The 13,188-nt window shown below is 35.7% G+C and overlaps 1 protein-coding gene across 4 annotated transcripts in view; it reads left to right on the forward strand.

The window, feature by feature from the left end:
- The first annotated feature begins 478 nt into the window (after nucleotides 1-478).
- LOC123551537 (tubby protein-like) overlaps nucleotides 479-13,188 on the forward strand; it is an 85,338-nt gene continuing 72,628 nt past the window's right edge. For 2 of the 4 annotated variants that reach the window (XM_053541029.1, XM_053541031.1), the window contains exons 1-2: nucleotides 485-568; nucleotides 8,124-8,186. The gene's annotated coding sequence lies outside the window, so the exon portion shown is untranslated. Of the gene's footprint in view, nucleotides 569-8,123; nucleotides 8,187-13,188 lie in introns of all 4 variants that reach the window. The other 2 variants (XM_053541033.1, XM_053541034.1) reach the window with 2 other exon arrangements.

Raw genomic sequence — 13,188 nt, forward strand, 5'->3', positions numbered from 1 at the left:
CGTGTACATTATCTTCAACGTTATGAAGGAGTGTAGTAATTAGAAGAAGAAGAAGAATCTGCTTCTGTAACACAGGTGTTTGAAGCTCAATCAATAAAAATGTATATGCAGGTTAAATTTCTTGAAGAGTATATAAGGTGAGTGGGGTATAATAATGCATATGTTTATTGATAGAGTTTCTTGAGCGCCTGTGTTCTGTACCAAGATGTATTGTGTTCGAGCCATTGTAAGGGCATTGGTATTTTCTCCGCAGGTTTACATTAGATAACTTACTTTGAACCTGCAGTTAGACATTTAAGGTAAGTGGTCAGTTGGAAGAGATAATAAAATAACACAAAAATTAATGAACTTTTAGGCCGGAAATATTTTTAAAGTAATAAATAAGTCGTATTTGCTTTCAGCTTTTGAAGTGTAAATAAATATTTCGTTAATTTCCGTTTCTACACCGAGCGTCTACGGAAACGTAATTAACCAATCAGAAACTCGTTTTTCACAAGCAGCCAACATACTTTCCTGTCATTGCTTGCAGAATTCCATTCTAAAAGAGAAAACAAATAATTAAGAAGAGGTAGGGATCTAAAACCCCAACGTTAGATAATTTTGAATATTTTGATACATATTTTTGATCTTTAGTTTGGTCGTTTGATATATAATTTCATGGTTTTCTTTATTGTTTACATTGTCAACAGCAATTATGCCAGCATCATGAGCATGTTTATTTCCATGATAACATGACATTTAAGACATGACCTGTGATTCAAAAGCACCAGTTTAATATTTCATGTGTAAGATAAGCTTGTTACTTATTGCGGCATTCTCTAGGGACCTTGACTTGAGTAAGTTGAGGTTGGAGAGGGTTGGTTGGCTATGATGTAGCCTTTAAAATTGATGCTGTTTTTACAGTTCTCAGGGAAGAAATGAATAAAAGAAAGAAAGAAGGCTACTTCTAAATTACTTCCTATTAACAAAGAACATTATTTTTTGGAAAATGTTATTTCATGCAGAAAATCATTTGTAACAGTCTCAGGAAAAATGTGCAGCATCGACTGGGATTCAAACCTCGGACATTCAGCTTACTGTGCCAACGCTCTACCAGTTGAGCTACTGAGGCCACCCGATACGAGAACCGCTACACACCTTCCCTCTTATAGCAGACTGTTAACCGAATTCAGATGCACACCCCCAGCCAAACTGCTTCACCCCGCATGGGCTCCAAGGGTGAGCATCCCGGACGAGCCCCCAAATGTAACAGTCTCAGGAAAAATATGCAGCCTCGACCGGGATTCAAACCTAGGACCTTCAGCTTACTGTGCCTAGCTCTACCAATTGAGCTACCGAGGCCACCCAATACAAAAACAACTACACATAAAAATGATTAATCTAGTCCCGTGTTTACTTTAAGGCAGTGGCTAGAGAACTAACGGTATTTACTCGCCATCACTAATCTCGCATCATCACTAATTTCGTGGTATCTGAGTTGCACCACCTACGCGGTGTTTGCTTGTCAAAGTTCATGACCTATTTTATGCATGCTAGTGAAAAAACGTTTCTACTAGCCTTACTTACTTGGCTTATTGGGATGACATATTTTATGATCTGTTATTTAATAGTTGTCGTATCGCTAAGCCTTACCGTATCTGCATTTTACTGTTAGTAAAACAAAGACATTAAAAAATGCAAAGAAGTCATAAAATACTGGTCAAACTAACTTGCTCCAATAAATTAAACATTAATATTCATGATTCTAGAAACTTCAAATGGGTTGAATATAACTCATAATCTTAAAAAAGAGACCTAAATCTTCGAAATATGTGTAAACAGGTGCGAGGAGAAATCTACCTTGACACTGGTTTCAATACACAGCGGACTGCCGATGACACTAAATTGCAGAAAGAAAACACAAAATAACATTCAAAAAATGTCAGCAAGGCAATCTTATGCTTTAATGTCAGCATAAATTCATTATCAGAGATGTAATCAGTACAAATACAATGTACATGTACCAGAAAATGTTCTCAACGGATTTCATTGGGGATTTCTTAACAGAAATATGCAGAATAAGTTTGGACATGATGGGACAGCAACAGTCAAAAGTTATCACGCTGTCCCAAAACGTCCTATTATTTGGACTACGTTCCTACATGCAGTTACCTACAAGTCCTTGGTAAGGATCTGTCCATATTTATTAAAATGGTATTTTTCACGTATCTAACTGCAGAAATTAAAAAAAAAATTTCATTAATTAAGCAAATATTTGCAATGTTTACAAGTTTGTCTAATAGCCACCCGGCATTTGCCCTCATTAATTTTGCAAATTACAGGGTTCGCACAGACTGTGAAAAGTCCTTGAATTCGATGGTAGTCCTTGAAAATGAGAAAAACCCTAAAAAACCTGGAAAAGTACTTTAATTTTGAAAAAATTGCAGACTCCTTGATAACATTCTGTCTACTACATTGCTTTGCAGAAAGAATAAGGTTTAAAATAAATCAGAAAAAATGGTAATAAATTTTTGAAAATGCTGTCCAGATTAGGTCACAAATTGATTTTCTCTTCCTTTTTAGCTCGACTATTCATAGAATAGTAGACCTTTGGACTCGCCCATGACTGTGTCGGCGTCTGTGTCGGCGTCCGGATTTGGTTAAGTTTTTGTATGTAAGCTGGTATCTCAGCAACCACTTGTGGGAATGGATTGAAACTTCACACACTTATTCACTGTGATAAACTGACTTACACTGCACAGGTTCCATAACTCTATTTTGCTTTTTTACAAAATTATGCCCCTTTTTGACTTAGAAATTTTTGGTTAAGCTTTTGTATGTAAGCTGGTATCTCAGTAACCACTTGTGGGAATGGATTGAAACTTCACACACTTATTTACTGTGATAAACTGACATACATTGCACAGGTTCCATAACTCTATTTTGCATTTTTACAAAATTATGCCCCTTTTTCGACTTAGAATTTTTTGGTTAAGGTTTCGTATGTAAGCTGGTATCTCAGTACTCATTAATTGGAATGGATTGAAACATCACACACTTGTTCACTGTCATGATCTGACATGCACAAAGCAGGTCCCATAACTTTATTTTGCTTTTTTACAAAATTATCCCCCTTTTTCAACATAGAAATTTTTTGTTTAGTTTTTGTATGTAAGCTGGTATCTCAGTATCCACTAATGGGAAAGGAATGAAACTTCACACACTTATTCACTGTGATAAACTGACTTACATTGCACAGGTTCCATAACTCTATTTTGCTTTTTTACAAAATTATGCCCCTTTTTTGACTTAGAAATTTTTGGTTAAGCTTTTGTATGTAAGCTGGTATCTTAGTAACCACTTGTGGGAATGGATTGAAACTTCACACACTTATTTACTGTGATAAACTGACGTACACTGCAAAGGTTCCATAACTCTATTTTGCTTTTTTACAAAATTATGCCCCTTTTTCGACTTAGAATTTTTTGGTTAAGGTTTTGTATGTAAGCTGGTATCTCAGTACTCATTAATTGGAATGGATTGAAACATCACACACTTGTTCACTGTCATGATCTGACATGCACAAAGCAGGTCCCATAACTTTATTTTGCTTTTTTACAAAATTATCCCCCTTTTTCAACATAGAAATTTTTTGTTTAGTTTTTGTATGTAATCTGGTATCTCAGTATCCACTAATGGGAAAGGATTGAAACTTCACACACTTGTTCACTGTCATGATGTGAAGTGCAGTGCAAAGGGTCAATAACTCAACTTTCGCATTTTATAAAATTATGCCCCTTTTTCAACTTAGGATTTTTGGGTTAAATTCTTATATGTAAGCTGGTATCTCAGTACCCACTAATGGGAATGGACCTTCACACACTTGTCCACTGTCATGAGCTGATAAGCACTATGCAGGTTCCATAACCCTATTTTGCTTTTTTACTGTATTATGCCCCTTTTTCAACAAGGATGTTGAATAGTCGAGCGTTGCTCAGCCTCAGCCCGACAGTCCTCCGACAGCTCTTGTTTATAGTGGTCTATGGTTAAGTTCTTTATGTAAACTGGTATCTCAATAACTACCAATGCGAATGGATTGAAATTTCACACACTTTAATATTATGATGATCTGACATGCAATGCACAGGTCCTAAAACTTTTCCTTTGCTTTTTCACAAAGTTTAAGTTTAATTACTGTCCATCACAACGTATTGGCCCTTTTTATATGCCAGAAGGGACATACTATGTTATGACGCCGGTGTCCATCTGTCTGTCCATTAGCAATTTCATGTCCACTCTTGAACCCTTGAATGATTTCGAAGAAACTTTAACAAATGTACACCACATCAAGAGGATGTGCAGACCCATGTTTTGGATGGCTGCTTCAGGGTCAAGATCACACATAGGGATCAAAGGTCATACCTTCCGGCGTATATTGTTTGCATTGTGGTGCTCTTGTTTTACTTTTTATATGCCCGTTTTGGAAAAGGGGACAAATTATGTGTAGGCATATTGCGTCTTTCATAATTTGTGTGCAGAACATAACTTTATAATCATTCAAGATATTGACTTTAAACTTGGCATAATTATAGGTAGATGGCAATCAGACAATGTGCAGAGGGCATGAAACAGCTCTGTAGGTCAAAGGTCAAGGTCACAAATTGAGCTTAAAGGTCAAAACTGTCTATTGTATTTTGTGTCAGGAGCATAACTAAGTAACCCTGCACAGTATTGACATAAACTTGGCATGTAGGTAGATAGTGATGAGACTATGTGCAAAACACATGAACCTTGTCTGTAGGTTTAAGTTCAAGGTCACAAAAGATAAATCTGTCTGTCATACTTAGTGTCCGGAGCATAACTTAATAACCGTACAAGGTATTGACTTCAAACTTGGGATGTAGGTAGGTTGTGATTAGACGATGTGAAGAGTGCATGAACCAGAGTGAGAGGTCAAATGTCAAGGTCACAGCAAATCAAATCTGCCCATCATATTTCGTGTCCAGGGTATAACTTAAAAAATATTAAAGGTTTTAACTTGAAATTTGGAATATAGGCAGGTGGTGATGAGACAATGTGCAGACTGAAAAAATCTACATTACCCCCCCCCCCCCCCCACCCCCAATTAGCTCCGCTTCCCTGCCACCACAACCCCCTCCCGACAATAACAAAAAAAAATCATTTATTTTCTTGCCCTTCATTATCCTCTCACTATTCAAAGAATTGTGAGAACGGTTCTACTCACCAGGTTGTTGGCAGTAATTTTTTTTTCAAAACAACCCATTGCTTTTTGAAGGGGAAAATGCGTGATGGACTCCAGAAAGGGGAAAATTCAAATCATTTGATTTTCATGATAACAGGCACAGTACCAATTTGCAAGAACTGATGCCAATGTCCATGGCTCCTGACGAGAAGTAAACATAGTTATTGTGACATAATTAGTAGTCCATAATAGCTGCACAAGTTGTAAATTTGAAGCAACATGGGGGTAATTGGAGTTGAAAAATTTATAAATGCGGACTTTTGTAAAATTAATCACTATGCATATTATTCCAAGAGGAAAATATGACCTTCTTTAAGGGAAAATGTGACAATTTTAAAGGAAAATCTAACTATTTTTGGCTAGGGGGAAATTGCATGTATTCGGCTGTAAAAATAGCAAAATAAAATCATTGGTTGGTGTTGGCACCATCATCACACCATGGTTAAAGTTTTGCGTGTAAGTTCATTTCTCAGTAACCATTACATGTTCTGTATTGTTACTTAACACAGGGTTTCCTAGTCATGAAACCTACTGAAATAATGAAAATTTAATAACTCTTGGTTGAACTCAATTCAAATTATGGCCTTTTTCAACTTGGGAAATTTGTTTAAAGTTTTGCATGCAACTGTCAAGCTGTATCTCAGTAACCAGTTTGTGTAATGGATTGAAACTTCAAACCGCCCGCTTAGCTCAGTAGGTAAGAGCGTTGGTCTACGGATCGCGGGGTTGCGAGTTCGATCCTCGGACGGGGCGTATGTTCTCGGTGACTATTTGATAAAAGACATTGTGTCTGAAATCATTAGTCCTCCACCTCTGATTCATGTGGGGAAGTTGGCAGTTACTTGCGGAGAACAGGTTTGTACTGGTACAGAATCCAGGAACACTGGTTAGGTTAACTGCCAGCTGTTACATGACTGAAATACTGTTGAAAAACGGCGTTAAACCCAAAACAAACAAACAAACAAATCAAACAGCACTTCCCATTCATCAGACCTTTTGAAATAACAAAGCTAGATTACTTATGGTTGAAATTAATTCAAATTATCGCACTTGTTTCACTTAAAATATTTGGATGCAAGTTGTTTTTTGAGCATAATCAAAATTTAATTTTACTAAATTCATTGTAATAAAATAACTCAGTTACTTGCCAAGTTTATTCCTTTGTTTTATCTAGAAATTGTGGAGCAGTCAAGCATGCTGTCTGATGGACAGTTCTTGTTTTACCGTTAGCCTGATGGCGGCAAGTGGTTTTGCCTTTGCGACCAGTGCAGACCACGATCAGCCTACACATCCATGCAGTCTGATCATGGTGTGCAACTGTTCACTATTCAGTCAGTAAATTTTCTGTGAACATCCTTTGAATAATAAATGGTATTGCCCACATGGAATAATGTACCAGTTCATTTTAGAAATTTATCAGGTTAAATGTTAATGAAGACACATCAGATTATGGTGTATGTCATTTTAATCGAATCTCTTTAGGGACAAATTAGACTTTATTTATGTAGTGTACAGTACATCATCAAGAATATTACAGTTCCAGGTGAAATTATAGGACAATAATTCATCTTTTAAACACAAATTGATAATGTTGAGGCCCTTTCCCAACACAAAAGTCCCCAGAGTAGTAATACTACTAGTATTGCATGTTATCTAAGACTTTCCCTGGAATATTACGTAATTTTAAAGTAGAGCAAAGCAGTTATTACAAGAACGATTACAACTAATTCTTGTCATGCAGTCTTGTAATATAAGCTGTTTATAAAAGAACTCCAATAATACAACTTGTTTTCCACTTAAGTCTTGGTATAATATTAATACTGTAAATTGGGTTATATTGGCAGTAGGTTTAATTTCTCACATATTCACAAACATTGCGACACCAGATTCAAAACAGTTGTGAAACTCTAAAAATCACAGAAAGAGACATGTAAAAAAGTGCAATACAGTCGTTTAATAGGGATGTGGCATATTGCATGACAGAAAATAGAATTGTCTTTTTAAAACGGAAGAAGCACGTTATTTTCTTATAAGATCTGTCATAATAGCTGGCAGAGATTGGTTATTTAATTTAGAACATATTCTGTTTTGATAGCATGATGTTGGTCTTACATTTCCATACTTTGAAACCTAATCCTTCTTGGATGTCTGGAAAGGGTAACGTTTCAGTATAATGATAAAAAGCTAAGATTTATATTAAAGCCGAGCTTTTGTGCTTTGAAGACAATTTTCATTTAGTCATTTAGTTGTGACTTCCATGGTGTTAATATCATGTTCATTGTTGAATTTGATTTTTACTCCGGAATGGATGGGGAACAACATGAACGGTTTGTTTTAATTTGTTCAAAATACTGTAAAACTTTGAAGTTTGATTGATACAAGAATATTGTTAGTTTATATTGATTTATTAAAATTGTGTAAAAAGTTTATTTCAATCAAGCCAAAATGTGCTTCCTGAAGGTTTACGAGGTGGCACATCAGAATCTCATTGGGTTTCGAACATGGAACTTTAAGTTGAATGCAGTTTTTATGCAAGTTGATTTACTGGATGAATCTTGTAATCTGTAGGTCAAGTGGTTATTAGGACCTATTTTTCCGTTCTAATCCTGTCTGTAAATTATTTATGTAAAAGTGTATTTGTAAAAATAAACATTGTTAGGAATAAAATTTGTTGGAACTAAGTAGTTATTGTCATCCTGCATTACGAATTGAATAGTTTATGTAAAAGAAATGGTTAAAATAACCTCAGAAGTTCATAATTTAGAATTCTGCAGTCTGGCTTCTGACTAGATTATGTTTTCATAACCGGTGTTACATATCTAGATCTTGATTTCATTTGATTTTGACAGCTTTAACATTAATTGGTAATTTTTTTTTTCAGGTTCAAGTACAGATATTACAGTCATTCAGGGGTTGGACTGTTTGAATCAAGTCTTCGGTCAAGGTGGGTTATTTTCTGTATATTGTTTAGCATTGTATAATTTGTCTGGAAGCATGGTACTGATGTCGTGTTTACCATTGTCAGTTTTTAAAAAAAATGCTAATTGTTAGCATTTAGGGTAGTTGAATGTCTGTCATCTGTCTAGATGTCATCTCTCTGTCCTACATCCACATAATGCTTTAAAGGCCATTCTTTTCCTAAACTACAGAGACAATTTCAACCAACTTCGCAGGAAATTCTTCCTAAGATGGCGATCTTCCAAATTCTTTCAAATCTAGGCCATCCATGCAAAATTCTGGCTGCTAGGAAAACCAAAAGGAAAAGTTTGAACAGTTGTCTTCTCAAGAGTCGCTGACCCAATATCAAGGCAATTTCTCAGCAATTTTCTTTGGCAATAGGGGGAATTTTTCACTCTTGTTCTCATTTGTGCTCTACTTCAAAAGACAGGGGTTATACTGCTGATATTCCATCTGTTTGTCAGTCGGTGGGTAGATCATTTGGTTTCAGGTTATTAACTAGAGAACACTTGGTCTCACAATGGTCAAATGTTGTAGGATTATATCTTGTACCTAGTAGAGTACCCCTATTATTTTTGGGTCAGTAGGTCAAAGGTCAAGGTCACAGTGATTGTTTTTTGCTCAGTAAGTGAAGACTGCATTTACTTGCATACTAGAAGCAAGGGTGAAAGTTTTCCGGAATACTCCGGAAGTTCTGGATTTTCCATCTCGGCCGGGATGGAAATTCAGGGGGATGGGGGTTGTATGGTGTCATCATTCCCACAAAGATCGAAAAATCAATCGATCGCCGACAAACACAACCGACTATGTTTGCAGCGCATCTCGCATATTGTCAATATGTAACGACAATTTTGATTGGCCCGCATAGGCGCTGTACTTCAATGAAAACAACTGTTAGTTTTTCGTATAAATTTTTTACATGCGCCGAAAAGTTCCCGCGCGTCAGGATTTGCACGGACTTTTGTCTGCAGCATGCATTTCTCGATTTCTTGCATGCAATTTTATCTTCAAACACTAAGAACATTTAGACGCCTCGTATATTGCGAGTTATGTCTTATGCGAGGATTGGCGAGTTAAGGTCTGCATGGATAGGGACGAGTGGACCTCTCTGTATGCTCGTCTGATCGGGCGAGTGGATTTTACCTCGTAACTTTACCAAATTCAGAAATTACATCCTTAAAAATAACCTGGATTGACTGGAATTTACCCGCGAATCGTAAAAATATCAAAACGTCATACCAGTAATTTTCCATTCCACGAACATGAGCGACCTATCGTAATAATAATATCTAATTTAGACCTTTGTTTATCGACACGTACACCAAAAAATGCGCGTAATGCATTCATTTTTTAATATAATCGCTTCAAATTTTCAGCACCGCTTGAGAAGTAACACAGTTTGAATTCTATAACAATTTTAATAAGATATCGACAGAAATGTAGGCAATACTCTATAAAAACGATCGAATTTTCATACAGTTATTTGTAAAATGATCTTAATTATTTATGTATTTCAAAAAGTAAATAAGTAATACATTCTATGGTCATAAAATTCAGACTTTTGACAAGAAAGTACAAAAAACAGAATTAAAAAATCTTAAATAATAAAAACGCGGCAGCTATTTCGATACATCGAGTAAAACAATTTTGGCAAACATTTCTGTAATGCGGCAGATTAGGTTACGTGACCTCGTGGACGTAAATAGAAATGTGGTTTTAATATAAAGCAGTATGATGTTGCTGTGGTTTTAAATAAGTTTGATAAGTAAATGAATCTTTGTAGGTGTATTTTTGACAGGATACTATGCAAGATATTCTTCTCAAACAAAAATATAAATTCCTTGAGGGCAAATAGGTCACTTGTCGTTTGACACAGTTTACTTGTCAGTTTATACGGAATATTGCTCATTCGCTTTTAAAAAAAAATAAAGAAGATACTTTTTTACTGTTTTAAAGAACCGAGGCGGTACGATTAGACAGTGATGTGTTACATGGCGCGAAAATATGACGTAATGCCATGACAATCTTGGGCAACTTTGATCTCCACTTCAGATCCCTTGTTACCGACACACTTCTTTTAGCTCTTTGAGTGGGTTTTAACTGATGACGAAAACAAGGCCAGTACTTATTTTATCAACAGAATATTTACCGGTAATTGTTAATGTTCTTTCCGCTTTGAACAGGGATGGGTTGATGATAATTATTGTGTCCATATTTTTTGGACACTTCTCAATATAATTATTTTCCGGGATTTTCGAATCCAAAGCAATGTAGATCAGATAGAATACAAGAAAAATATATAAACAGCTGCATACTGATAAAAGGAAGCAAGACGACCGTAACTATTCACTCACGTTTTTCATGACTTAGATGTGCGCCTAAAAATTGCCGAGTCAAAGTTTGCACGGACTTTCAAACGCATGTCTTGATTTCTACGCTTTGCAGGCTTTTTATCTCCAAAGTATCAATCTATACATGAGGAACAAGAAGAAGATCAAGATTTCTTTTGGGGATGAACGCGTCGTAATTAGGGCTGCACGGGATAGTGGGTGAAAAATGAAGTTTTTACCGCCAGCGTACAATACTTAGGACTTAGAAAGCAAACATGGTAACAAATGGAGATTGGTTTGGCTATCTGAATGTGGCACTGATGGTGAGCTATGGGGTCGTTGGCTACGAAAACAGGATATTGCAGGGTCTGCATTTAGTAAATGTTGTGCCAAAACTTTAAAAAAAAAAAAATAGGGTGGCATGAAAAAACAAAAATGTTGCTAGAATTATAGGGTTGTTTCAGTCTGAACCTTACAAAAACATGTTGAGGGTATATTGTTGAAACAAGTTCTTGACTGAAAAAAGTTACTGTTAACTGAAAATCATGCATTTTGTGCAACATAATTAGTAATTTTTTGGCACACATATAAGGCTAGAATAGGGCTGTTCTAAGCGTTCAAAATCACTAATTCTCAGTAGCTTCAGGGGGGCTTTGCCCCCCTGGCCCCCCTACCAGGGGTTTGACTTGGACCCACTGGGGGCCCTAGCGGCCCCCATGTCCCCAGCATTTTTCAGGATTTTCAATACTCCATACTTTCACCCATGTAGAAGGGGATTTCCGGTATTTTAACTGCTGCTGGAAAAATCCATCTAACACCCTGGGGTGTAAGATGACTCTCGTCAAGTTCCCAGTGATGTTGAGATGGAAAATGGTTTTTGCTCTGTAAATGAGAATGCTTTGCCAGGGTCTACAAACTTCATATGATTATTGCCTGTGGTCAGTGGATGACATCTCTTTCAGTGAGTGTCAGGAAGTCATCTTAAGAACTCTTTGACCTGATAAAACAAATAGCTCAGCTCGTTTAACCTTTGGGCCAGAACTGTAGTAAAGAAACTGGATAATTATGTCTTTTAGTTTTTTCCCATACAATAGGGTTCACCAAAAGGCTTCATCAGGGTAATACATAAATAGCGGAACTGACGTAACGTCAGCGTGAAAAAAAAAGCAGCAATGCGCTAAACAACATTACAAACAAGCGGCAAAATGCATTTAACAAAAATACAGAAAAGGTATATTTTGTAATATCAGGCTATCGGATCAGTAAGATATGAAAAGTTTCTATAAAATAAATATAAAAATTGACAAATTTTGGTAAGATGAATAGCATCAAAGACAGAAAGACAAAATGCTTTCCTGAGCACCAAAGTGTTTGCCACACATTCTCAATACTTTCCTAAAGACACTTTCCAAAGACAGATCAATAGTTGGCTTGTTGGTGCAGGGGATGAGTGGATAGAAATAGATCCTTTTGTAGAGGTACTTTTGACGGTTCAAATCTTACATCTGTTCAACTTTTATTTTATCTTGCATTGCATACTTTGTGTAAGTTTGTTTTCCTCCAGTTTTTCATTCATTTTTTAGTTCTTGTTTTCATATGAAATAGGCAGTGTCTTCAAATTTGTAACTTGTTGTCTTTGCCAAACATTACTGAAAATAAGAAATAAAATACTTTTAAAATATAAAAATTATGCAGACACGGGGATCAAACTTACGACAAAAACTACGAAATGGAGCGCATTTTCGCTTGGCCAACGAGGAAGGAGTGTTTGCAGCAAATAAGTTTTATATGGACTTAATCTTATTTTATTCTTAAGTTTGTTTCAGAATGCCATAATATGGTGTGGTACCTATACATACCAAGCCTAATGTATGTGGATGGAAAAGAATGGCTAGAAAATTATATCAGTATAGAAAACTATAGTAACTGTCTATATATACAAAATGTATTATTGATTATGAAACAAGTAATTGTAGACAAGGTTGTTGCAGCTGAAGGGATAATCTTCTAATTATTAACACCGGAAAATGAAAAAATTCATTGATGTGTACCTGGTCATAAACTGTAAAATCAGAACTTGTCGTGAGCAATTTGTTCTCACTTTATTAGTTATAAATAAAACATTAGGCGTTGTGAAAATGAATAATCGCTTTTTAACAAGTTGGCCGCATATGGCAAATATTGTATTACATAAACGAGCTCAATTTTTTTTGTGCCTTGCAGCCTGATCTTACAGTAAACAAGGTAATAGAACAAAACAGTTGCATGTAATCAGTCTTTATTGCAATTTGCAACATAGAACATTATTTAGAAAATTTAACCAGTTTTCTGTTTTGATTCATAGGCTCCTGATTTACTTTATTTCCTAGTTAACAAAAATGTTCTTTATCATTCAGGACAATTCTTGTCCTTTCCTTTCCAATGAAAAAAAAAAAGAATCAAGGATGGAATGAATCGATCTGCAGAGACTTTGTAAACAGGTTATATTTTATTCATTACTCTGTAATACAGATTGTATGAAATGGCTCTTGAATTTGATTAAGCTTTATATCTTTATGATAGTCTTCTATTCTGGTATTCTTATTGAACTGCCTTATCCTGCTACATTTCTATAATGAACTTGTCCATCTTTCAAATTGGACAGAACCATTAACTGTT

This window comes from Mercenaria mercenaria, chromosome 4, assembly GCF_021730395.1.
Source record: "Mercenaria mercenaria strain notata chromosome 4, MADL_Memer_1, whole genome shotgun sequence".
NCBI lineage: Eukaryota > Metazoa > Mollusca > Bivalvia > Venerida > Veneridae > Mercenaria > Mercenaria mercenaria.